Consider the following 19570-nt stretch of genomic DNA (forward strand, 5'->3'; position numbering starts at 1 on the left):
TTTAGTTGTTGTTATCATTACATCAGGATTACTGTTAGATGGATTTTGATGCCTTCACTGCTTGGAACAAGAGGCAGCCCATTCCCCCATGAACGTGATTCCAGTCCCCACGTTTCAGGAGCCCCATCAGGTACTAAGTATCTAGTTATCCACAAGACAACCATCAAAACCAGCAGTTACAGATGATTATACCCATTTGAAGGATAAGGAAATTTCATTTCAGATACACTGAGTGGTTTTTTAATTTTATTTTATTTTAAACAGATTATAACTTCACATGGTTAGAAAAGGAGAAGATGTAGAGACTGAAAATGAAGTTTCTCCCCCATCTCTGATTCTTACTGCCCAGTTCCCTTTCCCACAGTTTGGCACTATTGCCTATTTTTTGTGTACTATCCAAAGACAGTCTATGCATTTACAAACACATATGTGTATCTGCACATACATGAACACACTCAGCACATGCTGTTCTGCTCCTCACCTTTTCTCATACTAGCACATGCAAGAGCACACTCTGGGCCTCTACACTTAGAAATGGCTCATTTAATGGCTGCAGATGTTCTGGACTGCTTCTCGCGGATAAAGTTGTTTCTTTCCACTGCAAACAGTGCTGCAGTGAATATCGTTGGCTTTGAGTCTTTGCCCACATGGCGTGTGTTATTTTGGTGTTACTAATCTTTTAGTTATTACTAAAAGATTTTGGTGTTACTAATAGGTCAAAGCATGTACATCTGAACTTTTGATGAATACTGTTAAATCAGCCTCCAAAGAGTGTTCCTATCTACCCTTCTACCAATAATGTTTAGGTTTCCCACCAACAGACAATGTATAATGATGAAACCTGTTGCCATTTGCCATTAATAGGGAAAGTTATATGTCATTACTGTTTTAATGAACATTTCTTATATAAATGGTATAGTTCATTATTTCAGATATTTAAGTCATTTTATGCCCTTTTCTGTGAACTGTAAACAGTCTGCTAATGTCCTTTAACCACACTTATTTTTCTTCTATTAGTTTGTAGAAGTCAGATATATTTTAAGAAAATTAGTTCATTGCTAACATAAATGGTACAGTTTTTTTCCAGTTTTTTTTTCAGCTTTCTCTATGGCTATTTGTCATGTGAACTGTTATTTTCATAAAATCAAATATATCAATCTTTTATGGCTTATTGTTTCAATATCTTGCATAAAAATATTGCAAAAAGTTTGTTCTTAATTCTCTCTTCTTTTCTTCTAGTACTTTTATGATTCAATATTTATGTTTACATCTTTGATCCACTGGAAATTTATTTGGGTGTGAGACTAAGTGACTAGGATATCAGAGCAGCCAAAGCTTGGACATTAAAGTCATCAAGGCTTGAGTCAAGATCATCCTGTGTGGACTTGAACAGAAATATAACCTATCTGCCTTCAGCTTCCTCATCTGTGAAATGGGAATAGTAACAGCACTTCAGTCATAGAATTATGATTAGAATTTAAGAAGAGGAAAGTTTTTTAAGTATACTTTTGTCCAAGATACATGCACCCCTATATTCATAGCAGCACTATTAACATGGAAACAACATAAATGTCCATCAGTAGAGGAATGGATAAAGAATCTGCGGTACGTATATACAATGGAATACTACTCAGCCACAAAAAGAATGAAATAATGCCATCTGCAGCTACATGGATGGACACAGAGATTGTTACTAATTACTTAATTACTAACTAATTAGTTAATTAGTAATTAAGTTAGAAAGAGAAAGACAAATACCATATGATATCACTTATAAGTGGAACCTAAAATATGACACAGATGAACTCATCTACAAACAGAAAGAGACACACAGGACACAGAGAACAGACCTGTGGTTGCTTAGGGGGAGAATGAGCAGAGACGAAGTGGGAATTTGGCATTGGCAGATGCAAAATATTATATTGAATGGATATATATATAGAATTGATGTCTATAGAATGGATAAACAGCAAGGTCCTATTGTATAACACAGGGAACCATATTCAATATCCTGTGATAAACCATAATGGAAAAAATACAAAAAAGAATGTATATGTGTATATATATATATATATATATGTATGTGAAGTGAAAGTCACTCAGTCATGTACAACTCTTTGAGACCCCATGGAATTCTCCAGGCCAGAATACTGGAGTGGGTAGCCTTTTCCTTCTCCAGGGGATCTTCCCAACACGGGGATCGAAACCAGGTCTCCCGCATTGCAGGCGGATTCTTTACCAGCTGAGCCACAGGGATATGTATTTATAAAACTTAATCTCTTTGCTGTACAGCAGAAATTAATACAATGTAAATCAACGGTACTTCAATTTAGAAAGAAAAGAAAAAACAAAACAAAAGGAAAGCTTACACCATAGTGTTTGATAACTGCTCCGTACGTGTGAGCTGCTCCCATTATTATGACGATGACCCCCTGAGCAAGCACACCTGGGGTCAGAACCAGGTATTCCCACTTACCAGGGTGAAGCCCTTCCCTCTCCACCAGCTGACCCCCTCGGGGGTCTCCTCCTGGATACAGGGACGGGCTCCACAGAATCAGACACCCATGGGTGAGTCCCATTGGAAGCCATAGGGAGACAACGTCCAGCCAGGGCCTCCTTCTTTACCAAAGCCCCAAGACTGAAAGGAAATTCATTCTGAGTCCACAGCAGCTGGAATCCACAGCCGCTGTCGACTCCCAAGTCACCAAGTACCTCAGTATATCTGCTTCCAGGGACAGTGGGAAAGATGGAGGGAAGGACAGGCTACATGTTACTCCAAGCCTGGGCTGAAAATTTTTATATTATTGACTCTATTTGGTTTGGGCATTATCCTTTCCTTTCCTTTGTACTTATAAATACTTCATGTGTTCATAAAAATCTATTACATGGAATATGGAGCTGAGTAAAAGTTCTAAGTGTGCCTCTTCCCCAAAGTAAGTACTGTTAATGATATGCATCCTTCCAGACCTTTATGTTGCCATGAATACTGTAAACCCATGTAAACACAGGGTATCTGTTTTTAAATTCATTTCAGCATTCCTGATGTGACTTTTGATTCTACTCTTCTTTAATAAGAGAAATAGTATTCTTTAATAACACAGTCAGTCAGACATTTAGAATAAATCTCCCATTTAAAATCCACAATTCTGGTACAACCATGGACTCTAACCATAAGTATTTGTTTAATCTGGAGCTCAAAGAAACAGTCCTTGTTCCATAAGCATACATGCATTAGGACTTGGATATAGCATTTAAGTCTCCAGTGTGCCTCCTTCCTAAGGGATTTTCACCAGTAACTCTAACCAAGCAATGTTTGTCTTACTTCCCCTCAAGCGTTAGTAAGTGGGAGTCAGCACCAGGGAAACAAGGGGAAAGAAGTTGGTATTTTCTGCTGAACAGACAGGAACGGAATGAGTCTGGCCAAGGCCATTAATTAGCGGTTTCTAAACAGCACAGCTGTAGGTTGCTTTCCTGAGGGTGGATTGTAGACCAAGTTTTCACACACTGTGAAGAAGGAGATGATGTCCTTCAGCAGGTGGTCTGAGCGCGCTGGGTCCTGAGACACCTCCCAGGAGCAGAGGCAGAGAAGACAGAGGGCCAGGCTGGATTCCCAAGAGGGGCTTGAAGAGGAGCACCCCGCACTCCTTGAAAGGCTGAGAAGTGACCACAGGACCACTGGGGGTCTACTCTTTGGAGGTGCCCTAAACAGGCTCACCTGTCATCTGTCCCTGTCAGGACACGGGGATAGGACAGGACAGGATGAAGAGTCAGAGCAGAGGCCTTGAAGTCCCCACAGGAGAGGCCTGTCAGGGGGAGGCACTGGATCCCAGAACATCACTGTGAGAGGGACTTTAGAAAGGATTTGCCCAGGCCCCTCCTGTCACAGAGGAGGAGGCACCCCAGGGGGTGAACCTGTCCTGGGTCACACAGGGCAAAGCCACTCCTGGCACCAGGGCTCCCCGCTCCCAGCCCCGTGCTTCTCTCCTTCAGGTGCTCCCACCAGCTCCCCACCCTGTCCCTGACCTCCCCAGGGTCTCCCCTCCCAGCACTGCTGTCTCATCACCAGGATCTGAGCAGCTCCTGGAGGCTCATCCTCCAACGTTCCTCTCCTGAGAAAGGGGAAGCAAGAACTTAGAAGCGGTTAGCAGAGCAGGGACTTCTGGCCAGCAGAGGGTTAAACAGCAGTCCAGAAAAGAAGGGAACCAGGGAGAGAGGAGGCTCAGCCCTCGGGCTTCAGGAAAGAGCCACCCAGAAGCTGATTCTGAGCAGCAGTTGTGGTAAAGATGGAAGAAGACTTAGAAAGAGAAGGAAGGCAGCAAGAGCTCTGTCATTTACAAAAGATCTAATCCTACAGAAGGAAATAAAGCCAGAGAGGATGTGGTTGTAAGTAAGGTGAGTTTTAAAATATATTTCAATAACATAAAATTTAAAACTCAACAATCAACATAAAATTGTGTACATTTTCTGACTCTTCCCACATCATCACATTAAGAAACAAACAATGGTTCCCTCTCAATTAGTGATCAAATCCAACTGCATTTCTGTACTGTCTACTCTGTCTCCGTGTCTCTGTCTAAAGCACATGATGGCACGGGCCATTCGTTCTCCAGGTCCTCTCAGCAGACACAGGACATTGAGTAAATGCTCCAAATGCTATGATGAGCGGGTCCCATAGTACAAGGACTGACCTAACCAGGGGCTGCGGTATCTCTGGGAAATTGCAGCATGAATCGAACACACATTCAAGCTTCCTCTCCCATCTCTACTTCCAAACCTCTGCCCACGAAAGGGTTAAAGATTTTAAGAATGATAAAGACAAATACTTCACCCACAATCACTCCCTCCCCACCCACCCCAACTGATGTTGAAATGGAACAGAACCCTATGGTCCTTGACCCCCTGCCCCCATCATATCCTCTGCCTGCCTTTTGTCTGTGGGAAACTTTAGCCAAAAGAATGTTTAATCAGAGAAATGAGAAACGCAGAAACAAAGGGAAACAGTCAAAGGAGACCAAGTAATCATAATGTAGTCATTAAGCATAGTCAAGGATCTTTAGTTCCTTCCCAAGGACTATAGGTAATATTTTAAGCCATATCCTATGAGCTCTCTTATAGATACTAAAACCCCAGGCGGAGAAGTTAACTATATGATGACCAGACTGTGCCCAGGACAGGAGCTGCCACACTTCTGAGAACTGGCCTCAAAGAAATGGAAACAACCCGACCCTGGAACTGAAGATTAACTGTACCTAAAACCATCAAGATGATGGCTGGTCAGCCCAGCGATGACTGATTTGAAGACAACTGTCAGACCTCACTGTGCTGTTTCTGCATGTAGCCCCCTCCTTCTGTCTGTAAAAGCTCTTGCCCCACTGGTTGCCAGGCTGGGTGGGGAGTCAGCCTTTGGGCAGATGTCCGCCCCCACCCCAGTTGCCGGTGTCTGAAGTAAAGCAAACTTTCTTTTCCACCAACCTGGCCTGTTTTGCTGACTTTGGGGCAGCAAGTGAGCTGCCAGTCCTCACACACCTTTTGGTAATAATGTGTAAAGCAAGTCAGCAAGGACATTCCTTCCAGTGATGCCTCTTCCAGTCCACCCAGGCTGCCCAACCTCCAATGGGAGGTGACCATCTCCCTAGGTACCAAGAAGGCTGGGGCTAAGGTGGCAACAAATTCCACTCCTCCCTGGATCCTGTGTGACCTTGAGAAAGTCACTTTCCTTCTCTGGGTGCAAATGGTCTCATCTTTAAAATGAGAAATTAAAACTGTTTCTCTCTCTCTCTCCCTCTCCCTTTGTCTCACTTTCTGTTTCCCTCTCTTTCTAATTTGTGAATCTTCCAGGGCCTATGGAGAAAACTGTAATATTGAATATAAATATTATTCCAGTTAAATAGCATTGGAGAAGAAAGCTACATTTTATTTGTTAAAAGGAATCTAGTCTTTACTATAAGTCTCAGTGTTGAATCAAATAGTTACAAATACTCTCTAATTCATGAAATTTCATTTAATTTCCTGATAGTTCATTTAATGGCAAGAGTTAATGAAACAAAGAATTATAACAATAAAAGCTTTCAAGACTTTCATCAGAATTCTTAATTTACTATGTGTGTGTGTTAGTCACTCAGTCGTGTCTGACTCTGCGACAACACGGACTGTAGCCCGCCAGGCTCCTCTGTCCATGGGATTCTCCAGGCAAGAATACTGGAGTGGGTTGCCATAACCTTCTCCAGAGGGCCTTCCCAACTCAGGGATCGAACCTTGGTCTTCTGCATTGCAGGCAGATTCTTTACCATTTGAGCTATAGGGAAGTCCTTTGGTTTACTATACCTCCTTACTGTCTTTGTTAATTTTTGCTTAATTTCTTTATCTGTTACAAACATATAACTTTTCATAAATTCACAAGCATTTACACATTCTTTTGGGGGGAAATTCTTTGTTTTTCTTTCAGTTCCCTTTTCGCTTAATTCCTCATTGTCTCTAATTTCTATCCTCCACCTCCAATTTTTTTCTCCATTTTAACCCCCATTAGCAATCTATGATGTTTCCTTCTACATTTTCTTCACATTCTTATAAACATGTGGGTGTATAGACATCCTTAAATATTGAGGACTGCTGTTTCCTTTATAAGATTAGGATTTTATTAAATACAGCTCTCTGTATCTTACTGATGTAGATATATGCATCTGACCTTATGGAAATTGGAAATACCTTCTAACCAATTGGTACACGCATTTTTTAAGGTTTTAGAATGCTCCGTGGTATGGATACTGTCCATCTTGTTCAGTCATTTCTGAATGATAAGCATGTGTTTTATTTTCAGTTTTGTCCAAAAACAGTGTTTTACATCTATAGAGGGCATCTTCCTAGAGTATTTGTTTTTCCTAAAGGTAATTTTTTTTTTTTAATCTTCGTGAAAGCTGACACTGAGGTGGAAGGCAAATTTCATAAGCTCTTTTAAGATAAAAGAGAGACCTTCAAGGACCCTCTACTTTGTGAAGATCTGCTAAGAGCTGAGCCCTTAATCTGAGTGGGGAGTGTGCGGTCACCCTCCTTTTTTAATGGAAAAGTCCCAAGAAACTTGGACTAGAATTGCTTCCTCCAGCTCAGACTGGGGGCCCTAGTAAGCCCCCTCCTCCATAGGACAGCTGCACAGGCTGTCAGTTCCCCTGAGTCCAAACCAGGAAGAGCCTTTTCCCTTGCCCTCTGCCCCAAGGAGTCATGCTCTTTATCTCCGTCCCTCTCCCCAGGACCCCAGGGAAGCTCTCCTGGTTTCTGGGTTACTGCAGCAAGAGCAGCCTCACCTCCCTGGAAATGGTTCCCTGATACAGTCAAGGCTGCTTGAGCTCAGTGGTCCCAGGCTCACCAGTCTCACCTGAGACTCTAAATCAAATGCACCGCTTTGCTAAATAATTACAGAGCTCTTTTGTCTTTATGTTCACCTAAGACAAGATATGTAGAAAGGAGACTATTGCTCCACCCAGAGGCCCTCCCTTCCCAGAGCCCTGACCACTCACTGAGGAGGAGGCTGGTGTATCCCAGGAGCCTGCAGGCCCAGCATAGGTGGGTGTCTTCTGAGTAGGGCAGGCTGCCTGCCAGCCTGTGCAGTTGCAGAGTAAATATCTAGAAGGAGCAGAAAGAGAGGAAAAGCCCTAGGAGCCCTTTATACAACTCTTCTCACCCCAGGGTGGGGCTTACAAAGTATTTCCTCCTTGACCACTGCTCAGCAGGTTAGTTCTGTGAAGACAGGCCTATTGGTCTAGAGAGAACCCTTTTATCTTATCCCCAGCACAAACAGTTACACAGTCAATAAATAATTTTAGGATGGATGTATAAACATGTGCCTGACAAGGTGCTGTGCAGACCCCACTCCACGGAGTCACAGTCAGTTTGGAGTTCTCACATACCCTTCCTTGCTTCCCTGGAGTAACAACTCAGCCCAGACAGTCCTGCTCATCAATGTCAGCCTGTGATCAAACACAGAAGTCACCCGATGACAGCCAGGGTGGGCTAGGCCTCTCCTGCTTTGGGCACCCCTCTGTCTACACAGTTTAATGAGTCAAATTTCCTTTTGAATTTTCCATGAACTTCAGCTCTCAGTGGTATATGACAGAAGCTCTGAACAAAAGAGCAAAGCTCTTTGGGAGAAGTGCCAACTCTCTACATCCCCAATGCAAATGTAGGCATTTACCTATTGCTTGCACCCCTATGGCTTTCCTGATGCCACTAGTGCTAGACATGCTCCCTACCCACAGAACAAAGCCAGACCCCACAGGATCTAATGGGCTCTTGTCTGCATCACACCCACCATTTCTGCTTCAGCCTCTGCCTGACCTGCTTCTATTATCACAGAGAGACAGGGAGAGATGTCTACATTCCCCTCCTGGGCACAACCTCAGCTGCCTCAGACTCACTCCCACTTACTGAGGCTCAGGCTCTGGTTTCTTCTTCCCAGACTGAATACCCCACAACTTCTGAGAACTATCACATCCCATACCCTAGATGGACTGTAGCCCACCAGGCTCCTCTGTCCATGGAATTCTCCAGGAAAGAATATTGGAGTGGGTTGCCATTCCCTTCTCGGGGGATCTTCCTGACCCAGGGATCGAACCCTAGTCTCCCACATTGCAAACAGACTCTTTACCATCTGAACCACCAGGAAAGCCCTAGGGGAGCAGCACCATCTATCTAGCTTTCAGACAGCATCTTCTCCTCCCTATTGAGGCTTCCCCCTTAGCTACTCTGACCCAAAAGCTGGTTCTGCAGGACTGACTCCAAGACCATACACTCAATGTAGTCAGGGCACTGCCTATAAAATGCATTTTTCAGATGTGAAACCTGAATCTAGAGTCATTAAGTGACCTATAAAGGTCACACAGCCAACCAAGTTCCAGAGTCTGAATTCCTAACAAGCTCTGAAGAAACCTCCCAACACCATGGCCCCTCTCCCCGTGTAGCTTCAAGCAAGGCATCTGGACTCCAGTCTGTGCTCCGTCAAAGCAGACAGCAGCACATGCAGAGTGACAGTCCGCTGGCCCTCACTACCCATTCTTTCCTCCATCCCTCCTCCTCTACAACCAAACAACTATTCGCTTTTTTTTAAGTCATACTTGTTTGACAGAAAACAACAAAATTCTGTAAAGCAATTATCCTTCAATTAAAAATTAATTTTTTTTAATTTTTTAAAGTTATATTTACTTTTTATTAAAGCAGATAGAGCTAAAGCTTTAGAAAATAATAACAGAATGAAGGGTGGTTTCAGGGGGTCATTCAAGAAGTACACAAATATTTTAAAATGTTAGCTGTAATTAGGAAATAATTAATAATTCAACATTTACAATTTTTTCAGCCACTATAGAAAACAGTATGAAGGCACCTCAAAAAAGTATTTTAATTAAAAATTCAGCAACTATATACTACTACTAATACTATATGGTCCAGCAATCCTATTTGCTAGCCAACAGAAATGAAAATCAGATACCAAAAAGGTGCCTGTACTCCCATGTGTATTGCAGCATTATTCATAGTAGCAAGATATGGAAACAACTTGAGTATCCACGAATAGATGAATAAGTAAAGAAGATGTGACTTATATATACACAGTGAAATATTACTCAGTCATGAGAAAAAGAAAATTTTTGCTGCCCTTTGTGATATGGATGGACCTTGAGGACATTATACTTAGTAAAATAAGCCCACAGAGAAAGATAAATATTGTATGATATCATTTATATCACTTATGTGGAATCTTAAAAAGTCAAACTCATAGAAACAGATAGTGGAATGGTGATTATCAGAGGCTGGAGGGGGTGGGATATTGTTAATGGGTATGATATTGCAACTGGAAGATGAATAAATTCTGGAGATCTAATGCACAGCATAATGATTATAGTCAGCAATGCTGCATTATATACTTCAAAAATGCTAAGAGACTAGATCTTGCATATTCTCACCATAAAAAAGAAATGGTTAAAACTCAACATTCAGAAAACTAAGATAACAGCATCTGGTCCCATCTCTTCATGGCAAATAGATGGGGAGAAAATGGAAACAGTGAGAGACTTTATTTTTCTGGGCTCCAAAATCACTGCAGATGGTGACTGCAGCCATGAAATTAAAAGATGCTTGCTCCTTGGAAGAAAAGCTATGACCAGCCTAGACAGCATATTAAAAAGTAGAGACATTACTTTGCCAACAAAGGTCCATCTGGTCAAAGCTGTGGGGAAAAAAGTAGTCATGTATGGATGTGAGAGTTGGACTACAAAGAAAGCTGAGAACAGAAGAATTGATGCTTTTGAACTGTGGTGTTGGAGAAGACTTTTGAGAGTCCCTTGGACTGCAAGGAGATCCAACCAGTCCATCCTAAAGGAGATCAGTCCTGGGTGTTCATTGGAAGGACTGATGTTGAAGCTAAAACTTCAATACTTTGGCCACCTGATGCGAAGAGCTGACTCACTGGAAAAGACCCTGATGCTGGGAAAGATTGAAGGCAGGAGAAGGGGACGATGGAGGATGAGATGGTTGGATGGCATCACCGACTCAATGGACATGAGTTTGGGTAAACTCTGAGAGCTGGTGATGGGCAGGGAGGCCTGGCATGCTGCAGTCCATGGGGTCACAAAGAATCAGACCCGACTGAGCGACTGAACTGAACTGTTCATAATAGTCTCTTATAATCCTTTGTATTTCTGCATTGTCTACTGTAACTTCTCCTTTTTCATTTCTAATTTTGTTGATTTGATTCTTCTCTCTTTCTTTCTTGATAAGTCTGGCTAAAGGTTTGTCAATTTTGTTTATCATCTCAAAGAACCAGCTTTTGGTTTTATTCTTCACTATTGTTTCTTTTTTTTTTTTTTTCATTTATTTTTATTAGTTGGAGGCTAATTACTTTACTATATTGTAGTGGTTTTTGTCATACATTGACATGAATCAGCCATGGATTTACATGTATTCCCCATCCTGATCCCCCCTCCCACCTCCCTCTCTACCCGATCCTTCTGGGTCTTCCCAGTGCACCAGGCCCAAGCACTTGCCTCATGCATCCAACCTGGGCTGGTGATCTGTTTCACCCTAGATAATATACATGTTTCGATGCTATTCTCTCGAAACATCCCCCCCTCGCCTTCTCCCACAGAGTCCAAAAGTCTGTACTGTTCTGTGTCTCTTTTTCTGTTTTGCATATAGGGTTATCATTACCATCTTTCTAAATTCCATATATATGTGTTAGTATACTGTAATGGTCTATACAGAGTGAAGTAAGCCAGAAAGATAAAGATCACTATTGTTTCTTTCATCTCTTTTTCATTTATTTCTGCTTGAATATTTATGATTTCTTTCCTTCTACTAATTTTGGTGGGTTTTTTGTTCTTCTCTTTCCTGCTGGTTTAGGTGTAAAGTTAGGTTGTCAATTCGATGTTTTTCTTGTTTCTCAAGGTAGAATTGTATTGCTATAAACTTCCCTCTTAGAACGACTTTTGCTGCATCCCATAGGTTTTGAGTTGTCGTGTTTTCATTGTCATTTGTTTCTAGAATTTTTTTTATTTCCCTTTTGATTTCTTCAGTAACCTGTTGGTTATTTAGAAACGTGTTGTTTAATCTCCACGTCTTTGTGTTTCTTACAGCTTTTTTCTTGTAATTGATGTCTAGTCTCATAGCATTGTGGTCAGAAAAGATGCTTGATACAATTTCAATTTTCTTAAATTTACTGAGGCTTGATTTGTGACCCAAGATGTGGTCTATCCTGGAGAATGTTCCATGTGCACTTGAGAAGAAGGTGTATTCTTCTGCATTTGGATGGAATGTCCTGAAGATATCAATGAGATCTATCTTACCTAATATATAATTTAAGACTTCCTTATTAATTTTCTGTTTTGATGATCTGTCCATTGTTGTGAGTGGGGTGTTAAATATTCTCCTAGTATTATTGTGTTACTATCAATTTCCCCTTTTATGTCTGTTAGTGTTTGTCTTATGTATTGAGATGCATGTTGGGTGTATGTTGGGTACAGAGATATTTACAATTGTTATGTCTTCTTCTTGGATTGATCACTTGGTCATTATGTAGTGTCTCTCCTTGTCTCTTCTAATCTTCTTTATTTTAAGGTCTATTTTTTCTGATATGAGGATTGCTACTCCAGCTTTCTTTTGCTTCCCATTTGCATGGAATATATTTTTGCATCCTCTCACTTTCAGTCTATATGTGTCTTTAGATCTAAAATGGGTTTCTTGTAGACAGCATATATGTGGGTCTTGTTTTTGTATCCATTCAGCCAGTCTATGTCTTTTGGTTGAAGCATTTAATCCATTTACATTTAAAGTAATTATTGATATATATGTTCCAATTGCCATTTTCTTAATTCTTTGGGGTTGATTTTGTAGATCTTTTTTCTTCTGTTATATTTCTTGACTATATAAGTAAGTCCCTTTAACTTTTGTTGTAAAGCTGGTTTGGTGGTACTGAAAGCTGTTAACTTTTGCTTGTCTGAAAAGCTTTTTATTTTTCCATCAATTTTGAATGAGATCTTTGTAAGGTACAGTAATCTTGGTTGTAGATTTTTCCCTTTCAATACTTTAAATATATCCTGCCATTCCCTTCCAGCCTGCAGAGTTTCTGCTGAGAGATCAGCTATTAAGCCTGTGGGGTTTCCCATGTATGTTACTTGTGGCTTCTCCCTTGGTGCTTTTAATATTCTTTCCTTGTGTTTAGTCTTTGTTAGTTTGATTCATATGTATCTTGCCATGTTTCCTCTTGGGTTTATCCTGTATGGGACTCTTTGTGCCTCTTGGACTTGATTGACTATTTCCTTTTCCATTTTGGGGAAATTTTCAACTATAATCTCTTCAAAAATTTTCTCATACCCTTTCTTTTTCTCTTCTTCTTCTGGGACCCCTATAATTCAAACGTTGGTGCATTTTATATGGTCCCAGAGGTCTCTGAGACTATCCTCAGTTCTTTTCATTCTTTTTACTTTATTCTGCTCTTCAGAAGTTATGTCCATCCGATCCCTCTGGGTCTTCCCAGTGCACCAGCCCTGAGCACTTGTCTTATGCACCCAACCTGGGCTGGTGATCTGTTTCACCCTTGACAGTATAATTATTTCAATGCTATTCTCTATGTAAATCCATGGCTGATTCATGTCAATGTATGGCAAAAACCACTACAATATTGTAAAGTAATTAGCCTCCAACTAATAAAAATAAATGAAAAAAAAGAAGAAGTTATGTCCAGCATTCTATCTTCCAGCTTACTGATTCATTCTTCTGCTTCAGATATTCTGCTATTGATTCCTTCTAGAGTATTTTTCATTTCAGTAGTTGTGTTGTTTGTCTCTGTATATTTATCCTTTAATCCTTCTAGATCTTTGTTAATTGACTCTTGCATTTTCTCCCTTTTGTTTTCAAGGTTTTTGATCATCTTTACTAACATTCTGAATTCTTTTTCAGGTAATTTTCTTATTTCCTCTTCATTTATTTAGACTTCTGTGTTTCAATTAACACACAGAAATCCCTTGCATTCCTATACACTAACAATGAGAAAACAGAAAGAGAAATTAAGGAAACAATACCATTCACCATTGCAACAAAAAGAATAAACTACTTAGGAGTATATCTACCTAAAGAAACAAAAGATCTATACACAGAAAACTATAAAACACTGATGAAAGAAATCAAAGAGGACACAAATAGATGGAGAAATATATCGCGTTCATGGATTGGAAGAATCAATATTGTGAAAATGAGTATACTACCCAAAGCAATCTATAGATTCAATGCAATCCCTATCAAGCTACCAACGGTATTCTTCACATAACTAGGACAAATAATTTCACAATTTGTATGGAAATACAAAAAACCTTGAAGAGCCAAAGTAATCTTGAGAAAGAAGAATGGAACTGGAGGAATCAACCTGCCTGACTTCAGGCTCTACCACAAAGCCACAGTCATCAAGACAGTATGGTACTGGCACAAAGACAGAAATATAGATCAATGGAACAGAATAGAAAGCCCATAGATAAACCCACGTACCTATGGACACCTGATCTTCGACAAAGGAGGCAAGAATATACAGTGGAAAAAAGACAACCTCTTTAACAAGTGGTGCTGGGAAAATTGGTCAACCACTTGTAAAAGAATGAAAATAGAACACCTTCTAACACCATACACAAAAATAAACTCCAAGTGGATTTAAGATCTAAATGTAAGACCAGAAACTATAAAACTCCTAGAGGAGAATATAGGCAAAGCACTCTCCAACGTAAATCACAGCAGGATCCTCTATAACCCACCTCCCAGAATATTGGAAATAAAAGCAAAAATACACAAATGGGACCTAATGAAACTTAAAAGCTTTTGCACAACAAAGGAAACTATAAGTAAGGTGAAAAGACAGCCTTCAGAATGGGAGAAAATAATAGCAAATGAAGCAACACACAAAGGATTCATCTCAAAAATATACAAGCAACTCCTGCAGCTCAATTCCAGAAAAATAAATGACCCAATCAAAAAATGAGCCAAAGATCTAAACAGACATTTCTCCAAAGAAGACATACAGGTGGCTAACAAACACATGAAAAGATGCTCAACATCACTCATTATCAGAGAAATGCAAATCAAAACCTCAATGCGGTACCATTACACTCCAGTCAGAATGGCTACTATCCAAAAGTCTACAAGCAATAAATGTTGGAGAGGGTGTGAAGAAAAGGGAACCCTCTTATACTGTTGGTAGGAATGCAAACTAGTACAGCCACTATGGAGAACAGTGTGGAGATTCCTTTAAAAACTGGAAATAGAACTGCCATGTGACCCAGCAATCCCACTCCTGGGCATACACACTGAGGAAACCAGATCTGAAAGAGACAGGTGCACCCCAATGTTCATCACAGCACTGTTTATAATAGCCAGGACATGGAAGCAACCTAGATGCCCATCAGCAGACGAATGGATAAGGAAGCTGTGGTACATATACACAATGGAATACTACTCAGCCACTAAAAAGAATTCATTTGAATCAGTTCTAATGAGATGGATGAAACTGGAGCCCATTATACAGAGTGAAGTAAGCCAGAAAGATAAACACCAATACCGTATACTAACCCATATATATGGAACTTAGAAAGATGGTAACAATAACCCTATATGCAAGACAGGAAAAGAGACACAGGTGTATGGAACAGACTTTGGGACTCTGTGGGAGAAGGCGAGGGTGGGATGATCTGAGAGAACAGCATCGAAACATGTATATTATCAAGTGTGAAACAGATCGCCAGTCCACATTGGATGCATGAGACAAGTGCTCGTGGCTGGTGCACTGGGATGACCCAGAGGGATGGGATGGGGAGGTGGGAGGGGGGATCGGGATGGGGAACACATGTAAATCCATGGCTGATTCATGTCAATGTATGACAAAAACCACTACAATATTGTAAAGTAATTAGCCTCCAACTAATAAAAATAATTGGGAAAAAAATGGACTTCTGTGTTTCTAGTTTGTTCCTTCATTTGTACAGTATTTCTCTGTCTTTTCATTATTTTTTTTTAACTTATTGTGTTTGAGGTCTCCTTTTTCCAGTCTTCAAGGTTGAATTCTTTCTACCTTTTGGTTTCTGCCCTCCTAAGGTTGTTCCAGTGGCTTGTGTGAGCTTCATATAGAATTAGATATGTGCTGAGTTTTTGTTTGTTTGTTTGTTTTTCCTCTGATGGGTAGGGCTGAGTGCGGTGATAATCCTGTCTGCTGATGACCGGTTTGTATTTTTGTTTTGTTTGTTGTTTAGATGAGGCATCCTGCACAGGGTGCTACTGGTTGTTGGGTGATGCCGGGTCTTGTATTCAAGTGGTTTCCTTTATGTGAGTTCTCACTATTTGATACTCCCTAGGGTTAGTTCTCTGGTAGTCTAGGGTCTTGGAGTCAGTGCTCCCACTCCGAAGTCTCAAGGCTCAATCTCTGGTCAAGAACAAAGATGCCACAAGGTGTTTGTTATGACATTAAGTGAGATTAAAACAAATATCCAAAAACAAGAAACCAAAGATGAACCCCAGACAAATGGCAGTTACAAATCAGGCAAATAATAATTAAAATAATGGAATATACACATACATATACACCCATGAGCAAAATTAAAACAGCCTAACAAAAATAAGGTATAGTAGATTGACCCGGTGAACAAAGGAAATTTAAAAAAATTTTTACCAGTTAATAACAAAACTGACTAAAGTACAAACTGGAAAACAAAACTAAAGCTAGGCGCCAAATGGGGAATATAGCAATGAAAACAAGACTAACAAATATGTTGAAAGGAAAGAAAAGAAAGAATAGATATACAAAGCTAAATAGAGGTAGATGAAGATTTATATACATTAAAGATTAACTGCAAGGGGAAAAGAACAGTAGGAAAGGCAAATAAAGGAATAAATGTAGAAAAAATATAATAAGTTTTTAAAAATAAAAATTTTTAAAAAGAGAAAAAAAAACAGAAGAAGAAAGAAAAAAGGAGAAAAAAAAAGGAAAACCCCACAGAACTGCAAAAGCCAAACGTAGAGGCAGAGGTTTATAACAACAATAAAAAGTGGGACTGATATACATGTACAACCATAAGCAAAATCAAAACAGTCCAACAAAAGTAAAGTACAATAGATTGACCCAGTGAACAAAGGAAATCAAAATTTGTGTCTACCAGAACAAAATTAAGTAAATCACAAACTGGAAAGCAAAGCTAAAGCAAGATGCCAATTGTGAATACAGCAATGAAAATAAAACTAACAAATATGTTGAGAGGAAAGGAAAGAAAGAAGAAAGAAAGAATAGATATGCAAAGTTAAATAGACATAGATAAAGAAGATTTATGTGTTAAAGATTAACTGCAAGGGGAAAAGAAAAATAGGAAAAGCAAACAAAGGAATAAATGAAGAAAAATAATAATAGCTTTAAAAAATTAAAGAAAAGAGGGGGGGAGGAAAACTCCACAGAACTACAAAAACCCAATGTAGAGGCAGAGGTTTATAACAACAATAAAAATTGTGACTGAGAAAAAAAGCTGAAAAGCTTAATTGGATTTCTTAGCACCAATAAAATCGACAACTACAACAGGGGCAGGAAAATAGGAAAAAAAAAAATCCAAAAGAATCTACAGAACAACTCAAAAAATAAGAATAATAAATGTTTTTCTTGAGTCACTGCTGTCAGAGTCCTTTCCCTCTCTGGGAGTCACAGAGAGGGTGATGAACTCTGCGATGAACTCTGGATCTGCTGTGGGGGCAGCTCAGATTCTAATCTGGTCCTACTCCTGTGTGTTCTTACCTCCAATGTCCACATCTATCAGAACTAGTGTGTTTTCTTTTATGGGAGCTCTCAGTGGCCTTTTATCTATTCCATAGACAGTCTGCCTAGTTGATCATGTGGATGTAATCTGCAGCTTGTACAGCTGGTGGGAGGGTTTTGGGTCTTCTTCCTTAGCCACACTTCCCCTGGGTTTCAATTGTGGTTTTATTTCCACCTCTGCATGTGGGTCGTCCACTGGGGTTTGCTCCTGAGGCTGCCCTGGAGGACTTGGGTTTGCCCCTGTGAGGGCCAGGTGTGGAGGTGGTGCAGCTGCTTGGGCCACAGGGGTTCTGGCAGCACCAGGTACTCAGGAGGGTTGGTGGCTAGGGCAGCAGGAAATACAGTGCTCTAGAAGAGTAGGGCAACCAGTATTGGCCAATACACTCCAATATTCTTGCCTGGAGAATCCCCCTCCCTGATAAAGAAGCCTGGCAGGCCACAGTCTACAGGGGTGCAGAGAGTCAGACACTATCGAAGACAGACACAGACAGACACTGACTATGCACTCAGTCATGCATAGAAGCATGACTTTTGTTGCCTGTGGCAGCTCTGCCTCAGTGAGTGTTGATCATGAAGGTGGCACAGCTGCTTGGCTTGTGGGGACCCTGGTGGTGCCAAGTGTTCAGGGACACAGAATGCCTCAGCTGCAGGAGTTATGGCCCTATCAGAGTCTTTTTTCAAGCCTCTTGTAGCTGGTGATCAAAAGGCCTCTTTGGCCAGTCTTTCTCCATAGCTCTACCATTCAGGCACATAGAAGGGCCTCCTGGCTGAGGTCCTACTCTGTAGATCAGCATGTCAGGCACTTAAAGGGACAAGCTGGGTGCGGTCCTACTCCGTAGTTTAGTGCATCAGATGTTTGATGGGCCAGCCTCTCTATTGTTCAGCTGCCAGTACTGGGATGGGGAGAGAGAGGCTATGGTGATGGCTCCTCCCCCTACACATGACTCAGCAGTATCACCTTGCTTCCATGGCTGCCTGGCTTTCCTCCACCAGCATTTCCCACCATGATCTCCTCCCTCACATCCCCTCAATCCATCTCTCCGCAGTCAACAGCCCTTGCCCCAGGATTGCTCAACAACCCTAAACTCCAGCTCCCAGCCGCTGCGCCTTCCAGGGGAGGAGCATTCCTGTCCAGGGTATATATGGCTGAGGCAAGAACTGTCTGATTCTCATTCCATTTAGGCTGCCACAGATCAGCTGTTTCACTCTCAGTCTTAAATATTTTTCCTCTGACTCAGACAAATGTCCCGATGTGGGGATTGGACCCCTGCTTCAGTTCCCCACCCAGTCAAGGGCAGGTCCAGTACTACTAACACTCTTGTTTTTCCACCTAGTTCCTTTGTCCTACCGAGTTTTGCGTGGTTCTATATATTCTTTTCCACTGGTCAAGTACTCTTGTCCACTCTCAGTTGGTGTTCTGCATGTACTTCTGGGTCTGAAGGTGTATTCCTGATGTATCCATGAAGAGAGATGTACCCCACGTGCACCTACTCCTCCACCATCTTGTTCTCCCATCCTTGTTCTTTAGAATCATGCCAATGGTTATAAGAATGATCGAGGTCCTCCATCTTTTCTCCTCACTCCACTCTCTCAATTATTTTCACTTTTGTTTCCATCATTCTTGCTTGGTGCTTCTTAGCATTGCCAGCTACATCACCACTGCTTTTACACTCGCTTCCAGAAATCCTGGGCTTGAAACAGAGACATTGTACCACTATACTCTACACAGTACTGTACAATAAAGTGCACAGAATCACAGCCACTTGTCAGGATGCATGCACATGGCAATATATGCCCGACATGTCAATTAACTTACATGATTGGACACGTGAACACACATTCACGTCTTTGAAAGTTCGAAACTTGAAGGTTCGTATGTAGAAGACTTACATATTTAAATATGTTCAAAAACTAAAGCAAACCAAGTATGAAGAAGAAAAGGAAAGCATAAGATCAATGTATCACCAAATAGTAAACATCAATAAAGATATAAAATTATAAAAGAATTACATTATAATTTTATATTATAAAAGAATGAAGTATAAAGTCTGAAGTTGAAAAATACAATAACTTAGATAAAAAGACCACTAGGGAAACTCTATAGGGTATCTAAGCAAGCAGAAAAAATAAGAACCAAGTCAAACATATGTCTATTTAGATAATCCAGTCTGTGGAATGGAAAGAAATTATAATTAAACAGAGTTTTAGAAAACTGTGGGACACCATCAATCACACTAGCATACACATAATGGATTCCCA

This window comes from Cervus elaphus, chromosome 20 (assembly GCF_910594005.1).
Source record: "Cervus elaphus chromosome 20, mCerEla1.1, whole genome shotgun sequence".
NCBI lineage: Eukaryota > Metazoa > Chordata > Mammalia > Artiodactyla > Cervidae > Cervus > Cervus elaphus.